Here is an 18,765-nt window from a genome sequence, read left to right as displayed (position 1 = left end):
GGTTCGCCCAGTATGGGTCATTTGTATCATAGACTCAGCAGATGGGTTGTTTTGCTTCAAATCACATCAAGAGACTCCCATCCACCCAATAAACTTAACTTCCCACACCTGGCCTGTCCAGGCTCAGTGAGGGCACACATTACCATTGGGAGAATTTATCCTTTCGTTAAGGTAATGACAATTATTTTGTGAACACCACGTAGCTATAGAATTCATATTGCCTGTGTTTTGTTACCTAATAAAGTAGTATCTGTTAGAGCCGTAAGAACATTTCGGTTGGTTAAATATTCAACTATTTGTTGTTCCATTGAAATAATTTGAATTGACCAGTTACAAATCGCTTGGCTGATATTTGATGTTTTATTTTATTTTAAAGTAAAATTAATAAGAATATTTAAGTATCTAGGCTCCATTAGTTGTCCTACTTTTTGGCTGTCGTAAAGCAAATGTAGCTGCCGTAAAGTGTGTTGTTGACGTAAAGATAATTTGGAATGCAAGTAAGGCATGGAGCAACAACTTTTCTGACCGTGTATTTGTACGACTTTTTTTTTCGCCCAACTACAACGGCGTCGTTCTTCTGGTGTTGTCGTTGCTGGACCGAAAGGCTCATGGATGGAAGACACGAGTCAGGATGTTCATGCCCTGCTGACGTAGTGACTAAAAGACAGTAAGTTGCCGCTACAGTATCTGATATAGTTGAGGCATGTTGAACTAAAAACGTAGCTAGCCATTTATGCGTTATCATTGAAACAACACTGATACAGATTTACTGTACTGTACTAAATAAACAGAAGTCCAAAATAAGGTTCCAAATAACAAAACAAACATTAGGAGGAAAAACACTCAGCATGACTTGATTACCACAAAGACAGACACAGCAAGCAAACATAGAACCGACAGAGACTGAAAGAAAGCAGCAACTAAATACAAACCATCTAACGAGACAACGAGAACCACCTGGACAAGACAATTGGCTGAGGGAGCTGATTGGAACACACAAGGGATCGGGTTGACAAGAGACACAGGGGACACAAGGAAAACATGACAAATTCAAATCTAGCCAAAATCCATATCAACTAAAACACTGCTGCATTGTTTTTGATTGTGGTTTTTTGCAAATACATTCTGCTGCGATTGCAGTTTGCTTTATAATTCTTGGACAATCTGTTACTTTTCTTGAAGGCTTCTTTTTGCATTTATTTGACTTTGCTCCGTGATTGGTGTCGAAATGGCGATGAAGATTGTACTCTTTGAAAACTGACACCGCCTCATAATAAAATGGACATGTTTTTTTTTTTTTTCCCCCACTTGAAGCAAAAACATGAATTCGCCTTCCTGTATAAGTGCCTTCCATAATTTTTACTCTTTCTGGACATTTTGGGATCATTATTGATATTTTTCGATTCCACTTGTTGGAAAGATCGCATTGATGTAGATACGTATAGTAGTGGTGGCATGCTATTACTTCGCAGGTAATAATAACCATGTATTGTAGGAAATGTTGTTGATGGTCATGACATTTTAAGACAATCAGGCCTTTTATGCTCTCGCTGGTTTCATGAAATGAAGTGGCGAGCCACATTTGGCCCGTGGGCCTTGAATTTGATATTCGCTGAAATGTCCTAACGGGGTGAATGGTTGTTTGTCCAAGTTATCTGCAAATGGCTAGAGACTACCCCAGGGTGTATATGCACTAATGTACAAAGTTAGCTTGAATAGGCTCCAGTTACCCTTAATCGTAATGAGGAGAAGCTAGAGAAAAAATATGGGTGGGATGGCTTTACATTCAAATAATAATTCAAAGAATGAACTCTGAAGGGTTTCACAAGCAGAATGCCTCTGCATTCGTTTTCAGCATTTTTTTCCCTACAGTACAGCACTGTTTCTTTTACACCATTATAATTTTCCAGAGCTGGGCAGTCAGTCTCTGGGCCGGACCGGTCGGACCCTGCGGCCCGTCCGGATGTCAATTTTTGGGGCGGTGGGGTGGGGGGTGACGAATTAAAAAAAATGTCTGGACTAAGCATGGCCGGAAGTGGATTTTAGTCCGGCCCACTAATCGGCCCTCATGCGTGTGACGTGCTCGCGAGGCGGCCAAATTTCATCTCAGCCTACTCGGTGGAAGGCTTCTTTTTAGGCTTCATTCAAAATGCTGGGTAAGTACGTGAGTAAGTGGCGCGTTTGAAGTGTGTCCACAGCGGGTTTGAATAGTAAGTTAGCTAGCTAATTGTCTTGAAATAAACCTCTTCCGTTAGCATCTTTTCCGTGGGGGCATCATGCACGTTTTTTGTTTTTTTTTGGGGGGGGGGGGGTCGACAATGTTTATGAATATGGGCGGGGGGGTCGCGGCGGGAAGGGTACCCAGGTCAAGGGTGGAGGGTCGCAGCCGGACTGGCAAAAAAGGGTCAAGTGCCCAGCTCTGCAATTTTCTGAATTTATGTCCTTAAATTTGGTTTCTTGGGAAACATTTTCAATTTCCATCCAGGCAGTGTTTTTTTGGCTGTCGATCTGACCCGATTCCAGTGTTAAGGTGCTTGTGGTCAGGAGGGGTATTCACCAACTTAACCTGCACCAAGCATCCGTGAGACCTTTCTGGTCAATGTTCGGCTCTGTTCCAAATGTTTCCCGCTGAGCGGGGAGGCTATTATAACTCTCCGGCACGCGCTGTGCTCCCCTGTGTAGAAGAAAAGGGGGAGAAGGAGGTAGGAAGCCACCGGGCTGTAAATCATAACGCTGAGATGAAAATCCACATTGTGGTGGCATGTTTATTATGCTTTTCTGCTCTTTGCTCCATGGATCGACTTCAAACAAGCCAGATCCTTACGTCAAAAAATGTCTCCTATGAGCGCATTAACCCTATACCTCGAGTTTTAGCACTTATTTTCCATTTTATATTCACTTGGAGGCCAATGGAGGCAGACAGTGAGCACCGAGGACAGAAAGATTCATCGAGGGTAAGATTAGATACATACAAAGATGTGACTTGGGACTATGGTATGCAGACTTTCTCTAAGCTCACATCTTGTACTGTGTTCACCACACAAAAAAAACCACACAGTGGGAGTTGAAATGTGACAGACTGAACACAACGCTACATTTTCTCCTGATAGGAAGGAAAAAGTCAGGGAATTAATGGTCGCTGATTGTTTTTATGGAAACACTGAGTTGACATCACAGCGGTACTCCATTCACTTTGGTCCCAAAGTTTGTCCTGGTTGCTAGGTGGCCTCCAGGACGTTGGTACAAGCTGAAGAGGAAAAGGCTTGGTTCTTCCTGAATCACACCAGCTTCTGGCAACCTTTGCAGTGACCCGTCAACATTATTGAAGAGAAAATAAAAGGCTACCCCAATGTGGTAGTTTACAGCATAAAGCCCCCCTGCTGTTAATGAAACCATTGACCGTCACTACACTTATTTTCCACAGAAGGTTTTGTTAGGGGATGATTCCAAAATTGAAACTTTGAGTAAATACTGTATCCTCTGATGATGTCATCAGAATAAGAAAAACAGATGTATTTACTCATAAGTATCATCTAACAATGAAGACAGGATTTTCATTGTGGAAATTAGATGAACGAGTTAGGCCTACGGTAATTGTGCCTGGTCGTAAGTTGAGCTTAATTCTGTTCCATTCCATTACAACAAGAGGTGGCAGCGCACTTTACAAACTGTTCTCCAACTGACAAACAAATCAAGGAGAAGACGTGTCTACCATAAGGCGCTAAAGCAGTTTCTGGGATGATAGCTGAAATATTCCTGGATCTGCAACAAAACTTAGCCGTTTCTGTCTCGGCCTTTCAGAATTGCGATGTGGATATTGGTTGTGTAGTTTTAGACATATCAAGAGGAACACAATCATTACTTCGTTTTAGTGGAGGTAACACATATGTTAAAAAACCCCGGCTACATGTAGACAAGGTAAGATGACAAGTATTGTTTTGAACGTCATTGCTTTGTCAGTTAGCAGGATCACACAAAAACTATCTGACCAATTTCCCCAAAACTTTGTGGAGGTGAAGACTGAAGAGTATGAACCAAAGAAGAACAAATGACATAATCACGGTGTGGACACAAGTTTTTTTTCCCTCATACATTGAGTCACTGTTCACCCCTGACACATAACGGTAGTCCTTTCACGGGTTGCCATAATAGAAAGGAAAGTTATGACTGCCATGACTGACATGCGCTCTAGAAATACTATTTTCACTTTACTCTCAATTGCTTTTTGCTAATTGCTACTTATTGCTATTCTACTTTTGTGAAGTATTAAAAGTTCACCCAGCATCACAGTCACTTCTTCCTCCATTATAATATTCTCAGTATGATACGCGGCGGATACCGTGTTTCACTTTTTTCAGATGAATCCTGACACTCCACAATATCAAAACTTGATGAAACAGAGCCCAGACACTCCATGTATTGTCTCCATACTCCGTCTGAGGTCATTATTTTTCCCAGTGGTGGGCTGAAGTGGGAACCAGACACCCTACGTTATCTCCAACTCTCTATCATGAGAAATTGTGCCTCGATGTCTGTGTAAATAAGAGCAAACACTACCAAAACGTTCAATGAGGTCCACGCCGGGGTTTACGTCAGCAGTTAAGGTTTTCCTGAAAGAGGAAACTGTCTCAGATAGAGACACTTTCTGTTGTCTTTTTCTGTGAGAGTGAAGCTGGGATGTTGTTTTATAGTTGAGCCATCTGCTTGGTAGCAGTGGTGAGCAAGACGAATGCTGTTTAACACCGGATGTGATCACTGATGAGACCTTAATGTCAGACTGACCAAGAGTAGAAAGGCCATCACAAGAGTGATGTTTATGTATGAAGCAAACGTATGAAAATTCTCGAGGGGTGGGCGGGGCAGTAACCATATATGCTGAATATTCCCAGCAGTTTATTCTTTTCATTTTGCGGCATCTCGCTTGGCTAAACTGCTTCTATAGTAGATGTATGTGGATGTTGGATTTTTTTTTTTTTTTTTTTTTTTGTCCAATCAGATTTCAGGCTCTAATCAGCTGCTGCTGCCCTTGATGACATCAGAATTTGTTCCTCTGATTAACTGGCTGGAGCAAAACCTGTTCCAGCCAAATTCAACCTGCAAAGCACATTTGTAGCAATGTACACACAGTGAAAAATGTAACAATCAACATCTCTAGTGAGTATGATGTATACTATTTTATTTACATTTTACACATATTTTGTCATGTAATTAGATATATTTATTATGAACTGCTCCAAGTAATGTATGTGGCACAATTGCATGCTGTTATATTGTGCTTTGGTATAGCACCAATGGCTGCAATATGATAGTGTTGGTTTTAAGAGGGGGATCAAAGCGGGCAAGTCTCCACTGAAGGCTTAGTACCAAATAAAGTATATGGCCCACCAACGTTCTCTCCTAGAGAAGAGCTGATCCCTGAGGTATCTGAGAGCTGCATACTGAAGACAAGCAGATGTAAAACCCCAAAAAGGAGCAACAGGTATTGCTGCAAAATCAAATTCAGAGGACCCTTTTTTTTGGCAGCCTCTCTTGTGCTACTATCAGCAACCGTGTGGTACATACAGAAAATGGTGACGTGCAAGAGACAATGCAGTCTATATATTGATTGACACAAAACCATTACTCTTGAGGGGGAACGGGACTGGAAGAAAACAAAATGTGTTTGTGACTGTGGTTGCATTTGCCATCATTATTACTATGCCGAAAAGCAATTGCAGCACTTAAGTGGCAAAGGAAAGGTGAAACTAACATGCATGTTTTTGAGTTGCAGGAGATTCTGGAGCACCGAAAGAGAATCCACGAAAGTGTGTTGAAAATACGTAAACAAGCAAGAGAAAGGTCCAAACGAGATTTCATTCAAATCATATAAATGCTCATATAAACGTGTATCAGAATACTACCTCCATAGAAAGGAACATTGATTTGTGTTTTGAGCATGCTCTATCTGCAAAGAATCTTGGTCACCGTAGCGAGAACTGGGACGGAATGCCCATCTCTGGAAGTACGTGTGTGAAATGAACATGAAAATGTTCAATATAAACTGCTGACCAAAAAAATGTATAAGGGTAAAATGATTGTCGTGACCAAAACTAGAATAAAATGTTGACAGTTTTTGTTGACAGAAACTCGACAAATAAAATGATGTTTTTGTGGATGAAAATAAAGACTAAAATGCTCGACTTATAGTCGACTGAACTTGACTAAATAAAAACGGGATGAGGTTGAATAAATGTGCTAAAAAATTAACAAGCGTGAATGAACCTGGACTAAAACTAAGACTACATTTTCGAATGGCTGATAAAATTAACGGTATTTACGTGAGAATGTTTTTAAATTAAAAATGGACAAACTGTTTTTTGGCGCAGATAGCAAACTTACAAATGGTTCTCTAAGTGGAAACAGTGGTTATCCACATGCACAAGTGCATCATATTCGTTCATGAATATTACAATACGAGGTTGTTGTATGCGTATGTCCTTTAAAGAGGGAAGTCAACCCAAACATATTTTTTTCAAAAATATGTTCTATGCAAACCCACTAGTTGAAACAAGTCATTCTGATGAATACTGCGTTTGAAAATGACATCACAACTGCTCAGGGCTCAAGTAACGACCAATCACAGCTCAGTTTTCTGAAGCTGAGCCATGATTGGTCGTTACCTGAGCCCTGAGCAGTTGTGATGTCATTTTCAGTTGACAGAAGTGACAAAATGGCCGCCCCCTGAGATGGTTAAAAACTGATTAATTTTGCTGCTTAACTCATATTCCACAAACGCAACATCAATCAGAATGTCGTGTTTCAACTCGTGGGCCTGCTGGGAACATATTCTTGAAGAAAATATGTTTGGGTTGATTTTCACTATGAATGTAGTAAGCTCTCGAACGTTTCTCCTGTGTAGTGTACATTTATTGACCAGCAGGGACGAACTACTCCAATATGTCACATTCTCAACAGTTATACTCAGACTAGAGAATTAAAAATATGATTTTGATTTTAACACAAAGAATCAATACACTAATGTTCTTGTGTACCTCAAAACTGTAGGGACGGTACCCAAGTGGCAATGAGTGCATGTGTTTTTGTGTGCAAGCAAGCACCGACACTGAGCTAGATGTGTCGGGTAGCAGTGTAGCGGGAGAGCAGGCTCGGGGTCTGAAGCTGAGCCACCAAGCGTGGCCCTCCGCTGGCCAATTAATCATCGCTGCCCTTCTTCACACTTTCCAAAGGGGCTCAATGTGCTCTCCCTAGGTGGTCCTGATGTCACGCTGGATTTTCCCTGGCGGCCCCGATGCAGACACACTTTGGACAAAGGATCAAGCATCCACTCATGCGCCCATCTATCTCAGCTATAAAGTAAAATGTAGAAATGTAGAAATGAAAATAAATGGCCAGGACAACAGTTTGAACTGTCACTGGCACACGACTTTACATACACAAAATGAGGCCCAGCGGATATTCATGCATCTGTAAAGCGGAAGTACACCCAAACATATTTTTTTCAAGAATATGTTCCCAGAAGGCCCACTAGTTGAAGCACGGTATTCTGATTGATTTTTGCGTTTGTGGAATATAAATTAAGCAGCAAAATGTCCTCGTTTTTAGCCATCTCTGGGAATGGCCATTTTGTCTTCTGTCGACTGAAAATGACATCACAACTGCTCACAAAGACGATCAATAGCCCATTCCGCTGCCCGCTGTAACATTACATTAAAATACTACAAAGAGAGGAGACAGGTGACAAGAAAGGAGAGTGTGATATTTCTGAGGCTGTTGGCCGACCCGTAATTTTTCATGACGAACTGAATTGTAATCGTCAGTCACTCAATCCCTCAGTCAGTCCAGTCAGTCAGTCAGTTAGTCCGTCAGAAATTCATTGGTCCATCAGTTGGTCCCTCCAAAAATCGGTCCATCAACAATTTTACAGCTGCATTCATAGATAAAATATCTCCATAATCCAACACAGATACTTCTTTATGTCAAAAGAAAAACACAGCTTGTTTCAAAAATAAATGACATCACAACTGCTCACAACGACGATTGGTCGTTGTGAGCAGTTGTGATGTCATTTTCAGTCGACAGAAGACAAAATGGACGCCCCCAGAGATGGCTAAAAACGAGTGGATTAACACTTATTCCACAAATGCAATATTTGTCAGAATGCCCTGTTTCAACTAGTGCACTTGCATAGAACATATTCTTGAAAAAATATGTTTGGGTTGACTTCTGCTTTAAGTCATACAAAATCATCGGTGTGTGAATTGAGGCAGATAATCCAAGAATTTCCAAATCCAAATGAGATTTTTTTTTTTTGTAAAATGACTGCAGTATTGAATTAGTTTTACAGATAATTAAAAGTTGATCTTAATGCATGCACTGCACAGTTGTATGTCGTAAAAAGTCCTGATGAGGGATACAAATTGACAAAGCGATACTATGAGGTTGCTTCCATGTGCAAAAGGTCATCATAGCACATGACACTTTGATGTCAAAACGCTTGCTGGTTACCACGACATCTTTCTGTCTTGAATTATGCACTCAGGGAAACAACCCGTTACCCAGGGGACACTGGGCTGTAACACATGGATGTTTTTTGTTTAAAATCCACAAAATGTCTTCTTCTTTTTTTTCAGTAGACTTTTGTATACAGAAAAGCTTTTGTCAAAGTCAGACAGGCTTATATTGTAAACTGGAAGCGACAGAGTGAGTGCCAGCTTTGGGAAGCATTGTTCTCGTTTGTTGTTATGTTGACTTAAGACATGGTTTGCATAATGTACAGAAAATATTGTATGGTCTTTGTGATTTTTTTTTTTTTTTTTTTTTCGTTGTAGACTCTCTATGGATTGGAACAAGGGATCTCACAAGAAGGCATACTGACCTTTTACATGTTTGGTTTTACATAGCTGTTTAATAAATATACGTTCAGTATTTCAGCTAATTTTCTGCCATAAAAAAAAGAGCCAAGCTACAAACACACAATATAACATGGACATTATGTGACATTATGTAAATGTAATGATTGGGGTTTCTTTTCTTCTTTTCGAAGCCTTTCTCATAGCTTGAAGTGGTTAGAGAAGGGTTCTTCTCTCTTTTTGAACCAGGGAAAAAAAGCTCACTTGAATAGATGAAGAGCTTCTATATTTTTTTCCATTCCACATTTCTTTTTATTTGAATCATTATTATAACATAAGTGGTAAAAGGGTTTCTTTGTGTTCAACATGTTTATTAAAAATGACAGCAATTCTGCCCTCAGTTTACCTCCTTCTTCTAATTTATTTAATAGATCACTTAAATATGTACATTTTCTTTTTTTTCTTCATGCAAAGTCCCCTTCAAAAGCTGTGGAACACTGGGGCATTTTTACTTTATTTTTGCTGTAGACTGACCGGGTTTGATATCAAAGATGATATAAGATATAAGACAAGAGGGCAACACTGCAGCTTTTATTTCCATGTGTTTACTGGATTGAGTAAACAACAACTTGAACCATAGCATTCTAGTAATGGAACAAGAAATGTTTAGGTGAGGTGAGCAAAAGTATTGGACCAAATAGACTAGCACGTAAAATGCATGCTCTATGGGGTTTAAATCTGGAGCTTGGCTTGGCCAGTTTCAGACGTTCCACTTTTTTCCACTGTTCAATTCTTGTCAGAATATTTTGTGGCCCTATCTTGCAACACGATGAAAGAATTTGGTTGTATCTTTATTTAAATTTATAAACTATATATTTTTTATAGACTTCTGTGAGTTCCACAGTTAATTTGCTGCTGCCATCATCATGATCATCAATTAAGATTTGCGATCATGATCAACTTGTTAAGCCTCCCGCCCACCACACCCCCGAAACGTACAAAAGGTATCGTTATTCAGATTTATGGGTTCACAAATAGAGAAACTAACAAAAGGCTGACATGGATTTTAAATCAAATGTCGGTCACGCTTCCACTTTCACAGTCACTGTCGTAACCCACAAAACCACACCCACTCGCAGCCAAACTAGTGATGTCCTGTCACTGTGTCATAAAAAAAAAAGACATGCTCACGTGCATACTGAACTCGGGAAATTTGCTGCCTAAATAAACACAGGCAGTGATCAACCCAACCCCATCAGGTGTGCGTCACACAGGTGGCACTCATTTTCTAAATGAACAGCATCAACTCCACTAGATTCCAAACAAAAAATAATAATAAAGAGGTGGGATAAGACGGTACTTAATTAACCGTTACACAGGAACATTCTCCCGTACATTCTTATGAAGACCATACTTGGCGAGTTCACGAGACCGTACTCTGCGTTCTTTATATTAGGAAATGTCCAAAGGCAGCCCGGTGTGTCGTGGGCCTCTCGCAGTGGGGCGTGCTCTGAACACCAGGACGTAACGTAACCAGATATACTGGCCAGCTCATTTGGCTCCTCTCGATGTGGAGGAGCAGCGGCTCCGCTCCCGGGTGACCAAGCTTCTCACCTCATCTCTAAAGGAGAGCCTGGACACCCTGCGGAGTAAACTCATTTCGGCCACTTGTAAGTGTGATCTTGTCCTTTTGCTCGCTACCCACAGCTCTTTAGCATAGCTGAAGGTGGGATTTAGATGAACCGCTAAATTGAGAGTTTACCCTTTTGGCTCAGCTTCTTCTTCACCGCAACAGACCGATTCTGAGTCCGCATCACTGCCGACGCTGCGCCCATCCATCTGTCGATCTGCCGCTCTGTTCTTCCCTCACTCGTGAACAAGACTGCAAGTTACTTGAACTCCTTCACTTGGGGCGGATCTCATCACTGACCTGGAATAGAAACTCCACCCTTTCCTGACCGAGTACAACGGTCTCAGATTTGGAGGTACTGATTCTTGTCCCAACCGCTTAAAAGTTGCCCGCAAACTGCTCCAGCGAGATCGGAAGATTGCAGCTTGATGAAGCCAACAGAACAACGTGACCTTCTAAAAGCAGAGACGCAATACTGAGGTCACCAAAGCAGACCCCTTCAACGCCTCAGCAGTGCCTAGAAATTCTATCCATAAACAGAAAGCAGAGGTGCTTGACACTGACTGTTCCTCGAGTGATGTGAAGGTCACTGCAGGCTGCATTTCCACACACTAAACTGCTGCCAGCCACATTGTTTGACTTTTCCACTGCAGGACCCCCGAGCTGCAGTCAAGCTTCGGCATGTTCTAGATGACTGAGACTCGGCAGTCCATCTAACTGGCACTCTGCTGCTGATGGGATTTTCAAGGGTGCGTGACTTTCAACCCCGTTGGGAGGCCAAGAAATGTTCCCCAACCTGCTTCACACCTGTTTTCTATCAACCACTACACGTTTTATGTTTGCTTTCACCTGGAATGGATTTTTTTTCCACATACTGACTCTCATTTTTTTTTTTCTTCACTACAACTACTCCTATTCTCATGTAACCTTTATTATTAAATCCAATTTGTTGTTTTGGGTCGGACTATTTACGCAGCACATCTGAAAGTTGTAATGTTCAAACCCAAAGGGGAAACAACTATTGTAGTCATTAATGGAGATCCAAACAAACAAACCACCACAATAGCATGCAAACACATGCAGTTGTTTTTATGATTGTGTTCTCATCTTCTTTGTGCTTTAACTACAGGCTTTGAGTGAATGTTTTGCTCTTATATTAAATTTAATAGTAGCGGTTGCCTACGCCATGGTACTGGCGCACAGTGATGGGCAAGGGAGGAAGAAGAGAGGGGTGCGAGTGAAGAATCATCTCTAAAGATCTATGACATCATGCTTCGCTCTAATCATCACATGAGCCAATGGTAAGGAGCTTGAAATGAGAGACAGATGGTGAGTGGGCCTGGCGGGGCCAAACCTGTTGACCCAAACAGGAGGCGGGCAGCACAATCAGTGTGTCAGTGGTCCCGGTGGTCAGTCCCATGGACAAAGACGGGCAGAGAGACAACAAATTTCTTCAAATCCCTCTGACTGGACGTTAAGCCAAATTAAGAAATTCTCTTTCAAACGGAGACTGGTTCTGTGTTTTATGGCGTCTTGGGGCCTCAAGAGACTCCTCGCTTCATGTCCGAACTGGTGTTTCTTCTTTCTGTGTGCTGCTGTCATGCAAAAAGCGTGTTGAGGAAAGAAAGAATGCACTGTTTTTAAAAGGCGAGCTTTTTGTTTTGATTTTCAAGGCTCATGGCGTGATTTGTAATCTGCGACGCTGTTGATTTTAAAAACTCTTCCTTTGGTTTATGAGCAAACATTCTCCACATCCATCTCCAGAATGTTCCACGTTGTTAAATATTTTCTCAGCATGCATTTTAGCTCTATTTAGAACTATTGGGTAACAGGACGAGAGCCAACCGGTAATTGACACAATCAAGTCCTAATTAATCTACTTTGTATGCAACTCTTCAGCTCTTGTATGGACATAAGAACATTTGGGGATTTATTTTATGTCCATTCTTCCAGAAGAACATTTATGCTAACAATCTCTGTTCTAGTTCATCTCAAAGGTGTTTGATGGGCTTGAGGTCAGGACTATCAAGTTCTTTCACACCAATATTATACAAGTATCCCATAATAGACCTTATTTTGTGCACCAGAAACAAAAGTCTTCCCAATTTTTTTCTCACAAAGATGGAATCACATAATTGCTCATAATTTCTTGGTAAGATTGAGATTTAAGTTTTTATTCACCCAATCCATGCTTAATTAATTCATTTGAATTTTTGGACTTTGGATTTTTTTTTTACTTTTGCCCACGTGGTTTATGACAAGAGGCCTAACGATTCGACACAAACTAAAACGTTTTTGTACTGAAATGACATCATATCAGCGCATCAATTTAGCTGCAGAACAAAACAGTACCATCACAGCGGCAACAAAAGTGATAAATGATATTGATATTACTGTCGTACTTGACAGAAAACACCACTGTGAATTTTTTATAGATTTGTCAAAAGCATTTGACACCTTTGACCATGATATTTTAAAAATTATTGCATCACTAAGGATTTTCCGAGAACACGGTTGCCTGGTTTTCAAATGACCTCATCAACAGGTCTCAGTGCATGAAATATGGCGTTATGGCCTCTGAATTTGTTACTGTCCACATGGGGGTGCCACACGGCTCTTTATTGAGCCCACTCTTGTTTGTCATTTACGGTATATGTATAGTTTGGGTCTAAATGTGTCCAATGAAAATTTGCATTTCTCTGTTGATGACACTGTTATTTACTGCTATGGATCAACTCTTTTTCAGGCTGCTGAATCTCTACAAAAGCTTATGTAGCTGTCCATCATTTATTAATTCACTGGAAACTTGTTCTCATTGCTGATAAAACAAAGCTCATGTTGTTTTCTTACTGTAAAAGGTTGCCTCAAATGATTTCTACAGTCTCCACTCTTGAGGGCATTGAAATAGAGGTGGTCCATATCTATAAATACATCGGTGTCTTAATCTATGATTCACTCACTTTCATGCCGCATATAGAAAATCTTGCTAAAGAAAGTTTAGGCTTCAACTGGGTTTTTATTTTTGAAACAATCTGTGTTTTTCTTTTCACATAAAGAAGTATCTGTGTTGGATTATGGAGATATTTTATCTATGAATGCAGCTGTAAAATTGTTGATGCACCATTTTTTGGGAGGGACCGACTGATGGACCAATTTTTGACGGACTAACTGACGGACTTAAATGGCGAACTGACTGAGGGATTGAGTGACTGACGATTACAATTCAGTTCGTCATGAAAAATTACGGGTTGGCCAACAGCCTCAGATATATCACACTCTCCTTTCTTGTCACCTGTCTCCTCTCTTTTTAGTATTATTTTAATGCAGTATAGTTACAGCGGGCAGGGGAATCGGCTACTGATTTGAAAAGCATGGCATGTTGTTTGTTGTTACATAAAATATGTGGCATCTCAAAACGTTCCAAATTAGAACCAGGGGTCGGTGTATTTCCGTTGCAGCTCTGCATAGAGTTGGTCCTTGTACGAGAGTCAATGGCCAGGTGTGCGGGGGTCATTTGCTGACAATGATTTGCAGCAATTCAGTCGTGTTAGGCCATTTTTAGATTAGGCAAGCAGAGCGAGGTCATTGTTCTTGGTGTTTGTCTTGGAATTGATATTGTGTTGGTTTGGACACAGTGTCTGATGGTGAAAGCATCTCACCTGTTCATTGAGATGAGGTACACTTACAATTACAAAGAATTACAACGGCAAGAATACAGTGCAGAATTACACGTGAGTAATTGTTTCCAATTCACAGTATCCACTTGGCAAGCAAGAGTTTCCCACACAGTTGCCTTTGCAGCCCATCAGTCAGGCCAGGCAGTTGGGGGTGGGGGGCAGTGGGGGTGTTGCTGGCGTTACAGGGTCACTGCTACACTGCACACGGAGAGAATATGAAGCAGCTGCCTAGGACACGACCCGTGTCATCAAATGTGTTTTCTTTCAACATGACATGAAATCCACATGCAATAATCTTAGCCAATAGTACACATTCTCCAGTCAATCACAGGATACCTTATACTATGTTATTTATACTATTAACGACTATTGTACTGTTTTACTATTAACAATGGTTAACTTCTTTTTACACTTATAGGGCAGTTAGATATGTTAATACAAATGTTAATGAAAGCATCTATATACAGTACATATACAATAATTCAATTTCCATTACTTTGAAAATGTATTCCTAAATTCAAACAAATTGAAAGTTTCGACTATCAGAGATCACATGTTACTTCAGATTACTATGTTTAAAGCAGAAGTCAACCCAAGCATAATTTTTTCAAGAATATGTTCCCAGCAGGCCCACGAGTTGAAACACAGCATTCTGATTAATTTTGCGTTTGTGGAATATAAGTTAAGTAGCAAAATGCACTTGTTTTTAGCCATCTCTGGGGGTGGTCATTTTGGCTTCTGTCGACTGAAAATGACATCACAACTGCTTACAACGACCAATCACAGCTGACCTGTTCTCTGAATCTGAGCCGTGATTGGTCGTTGTGAGCAGCTGTGATGTCATTTACAGTCGACAGTAGACAAAATGGCCGCCCCCGGAGATGGCTAAAAATTAGTGGATTAACACTTACTGCACAAACGCAATATTTATCAGAATGCCCTGTTTCAACTAGTGGGTTTGCATAAAACATATTCTTGAAAAAAATATGTTTGCGTTGACTTCCGCTTTAAGGGTGTGGTTTAAATCGGATACTATGCAGTACTATTATAGTTCTAACATAAAATGACTGATGTGCATTCATTCAAGGCAGACTACTCACTGAATTGGCGGCCAGTCAACGAAAGAACAAATACTGTACAGAGACTGAAAGATTTCACATTGACACTCTCGCTAAGTGGCAACTGACCGCTGTATTAGTATATCGTTCCCTTTTCAGCGCTCCACATTCAGGTCAGGGGTGAGCAGCAGCGTATTCAAGCTGACTTTCGGCAAGGGGCAGGCTATCACAGTGCAGGTACAGACAAACAGCCATTCAGACTCACATTCGCACCTAAGGAGTATTCAATCAACCTTACATGCATGTTTTTGGAATGTGGGAGAAAGCTGGAGAGAAAGGGGACCCAATGCACATTCAAAATATGATTGTAACTTAACGATTTAGATAGATACAGTATAAGTGTAAAAACTTTTCATAAATCCCACTAAGACCCTATTTTCTAAGAACATTTTTTTTAATGATTGCAAACATTTTGGTGAAATAGACTGCAGTGAGCCTATGGGAAGAGCTAATTAATCTATTTTTTAATCCCACTTAAAAATTGCTGAGAAAAGCCCCAAAGCCCCCATTGTCTGTATCCATGTATCTATATTATTTATGGTGTATGTATAGCTTTTTTTTTCATTTGCCACCTTGAGGATCTGTTTTTTGCATTTATCAGCCAAGTCCCTGGTTTTTGTTTTCACAACATTTAGTGCAAAATGAGTTGAAGTTCCACTCGCCAACAATAAATTGTCCAGTCACCACCAAATAACCGTGGTTGCGAGTTGAGGCCCAGTGATCTGCAGTTATAGCAAATTTATCCGAAGGCCCTCCCCAAAACATCAAGCCTCCTTTATTTTCACCGTCATACATCTTGCTGATTTTAGTCATCACTGCAGTCCTGCACGGTGGTTTGTATGATAGTTCATTGGATGCTGTTTGCAACATCTCAATGAATCCCTTGTCTTCAACTATTGATAGGCCTGCAGTTCATCACTATTCACTTGGCAAGAACATTTTTCAGCCTATCGGTCGCAGACTTGCTCCTACGCAGTTTAGTTAAGCGAAGAGCTTTGCACTGTCCCGCTGCATTAGCCTCTTTGTTGCTATCATTAACTGTGGCTTTAGTCGCGGCGGGTTACTTTGCATTTATGTGGTAGGCTTGAACTGCTACTTTGGTAAGCAACGTCCTTCTTACAAAGAAGGCATATCACTCTGCTTTTATCAGTAGTGCCGTCAGTGCGTTTTTTCAAATTTACCATTCATCGGACCAACAACTCTCACATGCTCCTCCATTTTCACATCTTCTCTCTGCTCCTAAACTTGCCCTCCCACCTACAATATTGGAGACTTGTAAGGCTTGCTAACTTGTTAATCTGGTTTGTTAGGCTAGGTTATGCCAAACACAATGACAGCCAATCAGTGTCCACGTCAGGGTGTGACACTGACCATTGTTTTTTACACCCCCAGCAACTCAAGCACAAGCCCCACGCATCAAAATACAGAAACAGTCAAGTATATATATATATATATATATATATATATATATATATATATATATATATATATACTTATTGTTGGCGAGTGGTTATTCGGTCCACTTGCGTTCAGTTCGGTCCACTTATTAGCGCAGGTTTATGCGCGGGTGCTAATGACTGTTGGATGCGGGAGAGGAGGGCAGCGGCACTAAAGAGGAGCAAACGAATACGCAAATAAACCAGAGCTCGAAGGTCCCCCGTACATTGCGGTCTCCTGTTTGGGAACATTCTGGCTGCGCTGTTAAAATCACCAAAGGGGAAAGTTACGTGTATAAGTCCCAAAGTTGTGTGACGACATTGCTACATGAGATCAGCGGCTAAGCTGTAGTAGCATGTCTAACATAATAACACTTAAAACGACATCATCCGACTTTGAATGTTTCTTAGACAAGGAAGCAAGCAGTCTTTTTAGCCAAAAACAAAGTACAACAGCTCCCTCTCTCTACTTTGTTCTACGCTGCTCCTCTCACTCGCCGTACGATGCATTCATGAACCTCGGAAACATCACAACTCTGCAAAACACAAATCTGACCACAGCACAGATAACCCAATTCGTTACAGTATGCTGTTGAACATTCAAAGATTTTAATGCCTAAAAAGTGTAAATCATTTGAAAAAGACTTTAAAGTTACTGTATTTCATTATAAAAAGAGTTTTAATACAGTTAGCAATAATTGTAACTGTTATTGTATGTATTTCTTTCATCAAAAAAATGACAACTTGTCTTTAACTTGAATACTTAGATGTGTCATAGTCATAGGCTGTTGCTGCTGAGTGTTTAAAGATTTCAGTGTCTTAATAATTTACAAAATCAAAAGAACTTTATTGTTAGTGTAATTTTTTATTCTGGTGTAATTTCTTAGAATGTCACCCGAATTGTTCTCTTTAATTTTTTTTTCCCCCCAAAAATGTAACATTTATATATATATATATATAACAAGAGGTGATGGCGAAAGGGGGCCTTCGCCACACAGTGAGATGAATGCCACAAGTGACAAGCTTTTTGTTTCAGTAAAATACACTCACATGCCACCTTTGCAAGGGTCCAAAGGCGCAGGCCAAGGGGAACAAGTTGTTCACTTGTCCTGTTTGGTTGAGCAAACCAACGCATTGTCACAACTTGTTACTTTTGCAGCTTTGCTTCACGGTGCTCAGGGTAGTGACGTGTTGATACAAACCCCCTGAAGGCAACCCGTTGCTCTGCTTGAAAAATAAACAGTACAGCTATACGTTCACTTGCACTGAACTCTTAAATCAGGATTCAAATGACCTCCCACCGTGTTCCCTTTCAGAATTGCTCGCAGGCTTTTTAAGGCGGCTCTGTGGGTGCCATAAAATGTCACTAAAACCAGCCTAATTGTCGATCCAGTCTGTAATGGCACCTTCTTAAGGAAACTCAACACGCCCCTGATGTCTGTCACTGCAGCTGCAATGTTTCCTTCCCTCTGCAGTATTGGGGAACATGCTCAAAGCAGAATTACACATTTGGAAAGCTAGGCGCACTTGCTGTTGGTATGACTTCCTATACTCTTTCTTTTCTCCCCTCAAATTTTCTTTAGGTGCAGATACAAATCAGAGGTCAACAAAGGGTATCCTCATCAATCAAATGAGCAGATATTTAGGAAACAACATTTCTTCTTGCTGCTTTAGCCAATCATTATAACGATTATAATGTTTAATAATAGTGTTTATCAACTGGCTATAAGTCCAAGTTCCAAATGAATTGTGTGTTTTTTGGCTACTCATTTTTAAATGGCAATATCCAGAGAGCACTCTCCTCATTATCCAACATTGCTGGTGAGCTTGGTGCCTATCCCAACTCTGGGCTAAAGGCTCCCACGATTGGTCGCCAGCTAATTGCAGGGCACATGTAGAAAAACAATAATTTAATTAAACTCACATTCACACATATGATGAGTTAAGAGTCTTCATTTAACAACATACATGTTTTGGGGATATGAGAGGAAGCCAGAGTACCCACAGAATTATTATTATTATTATTATTATTATTATTATTATTATTATTATTAT

General features: G+C 40.5%; 1 protein-coding gene across 2 annotated transcripts in view; it reads right to left on the bottom strand.

Moving 5' to 3' along the window:
* Positions 1-18,765, bottom strand: part of ntn1b (netrin 1b) — a 52,835-nt gene that overhangs the window by 32,314 nt on the left and 1,756 nt on the right. The gene's annotated exons all lie outside the window — the stretch shown is intronic.

This window comes from Filicampus tigris, chromosome 16 (genome assembly GCF_054856515.1).
Source record: "Filicampus tigris isolate MCC_2025a chromosome 16, RoL_Ftig_1.0, whole genome shotgun sequence".
Lineage (NCBI taxonomy): Eukaryota > Metazoa > Chordata > Actinopteri > Syngnathiformes > Syngnathidae > Filicampus > Filicampus tigris.
The sequence above is the reverse complement of the archived record's forward strand: the minus strand, read 5'-3'. Positions and strand labels throughout refer to the sequence as shown.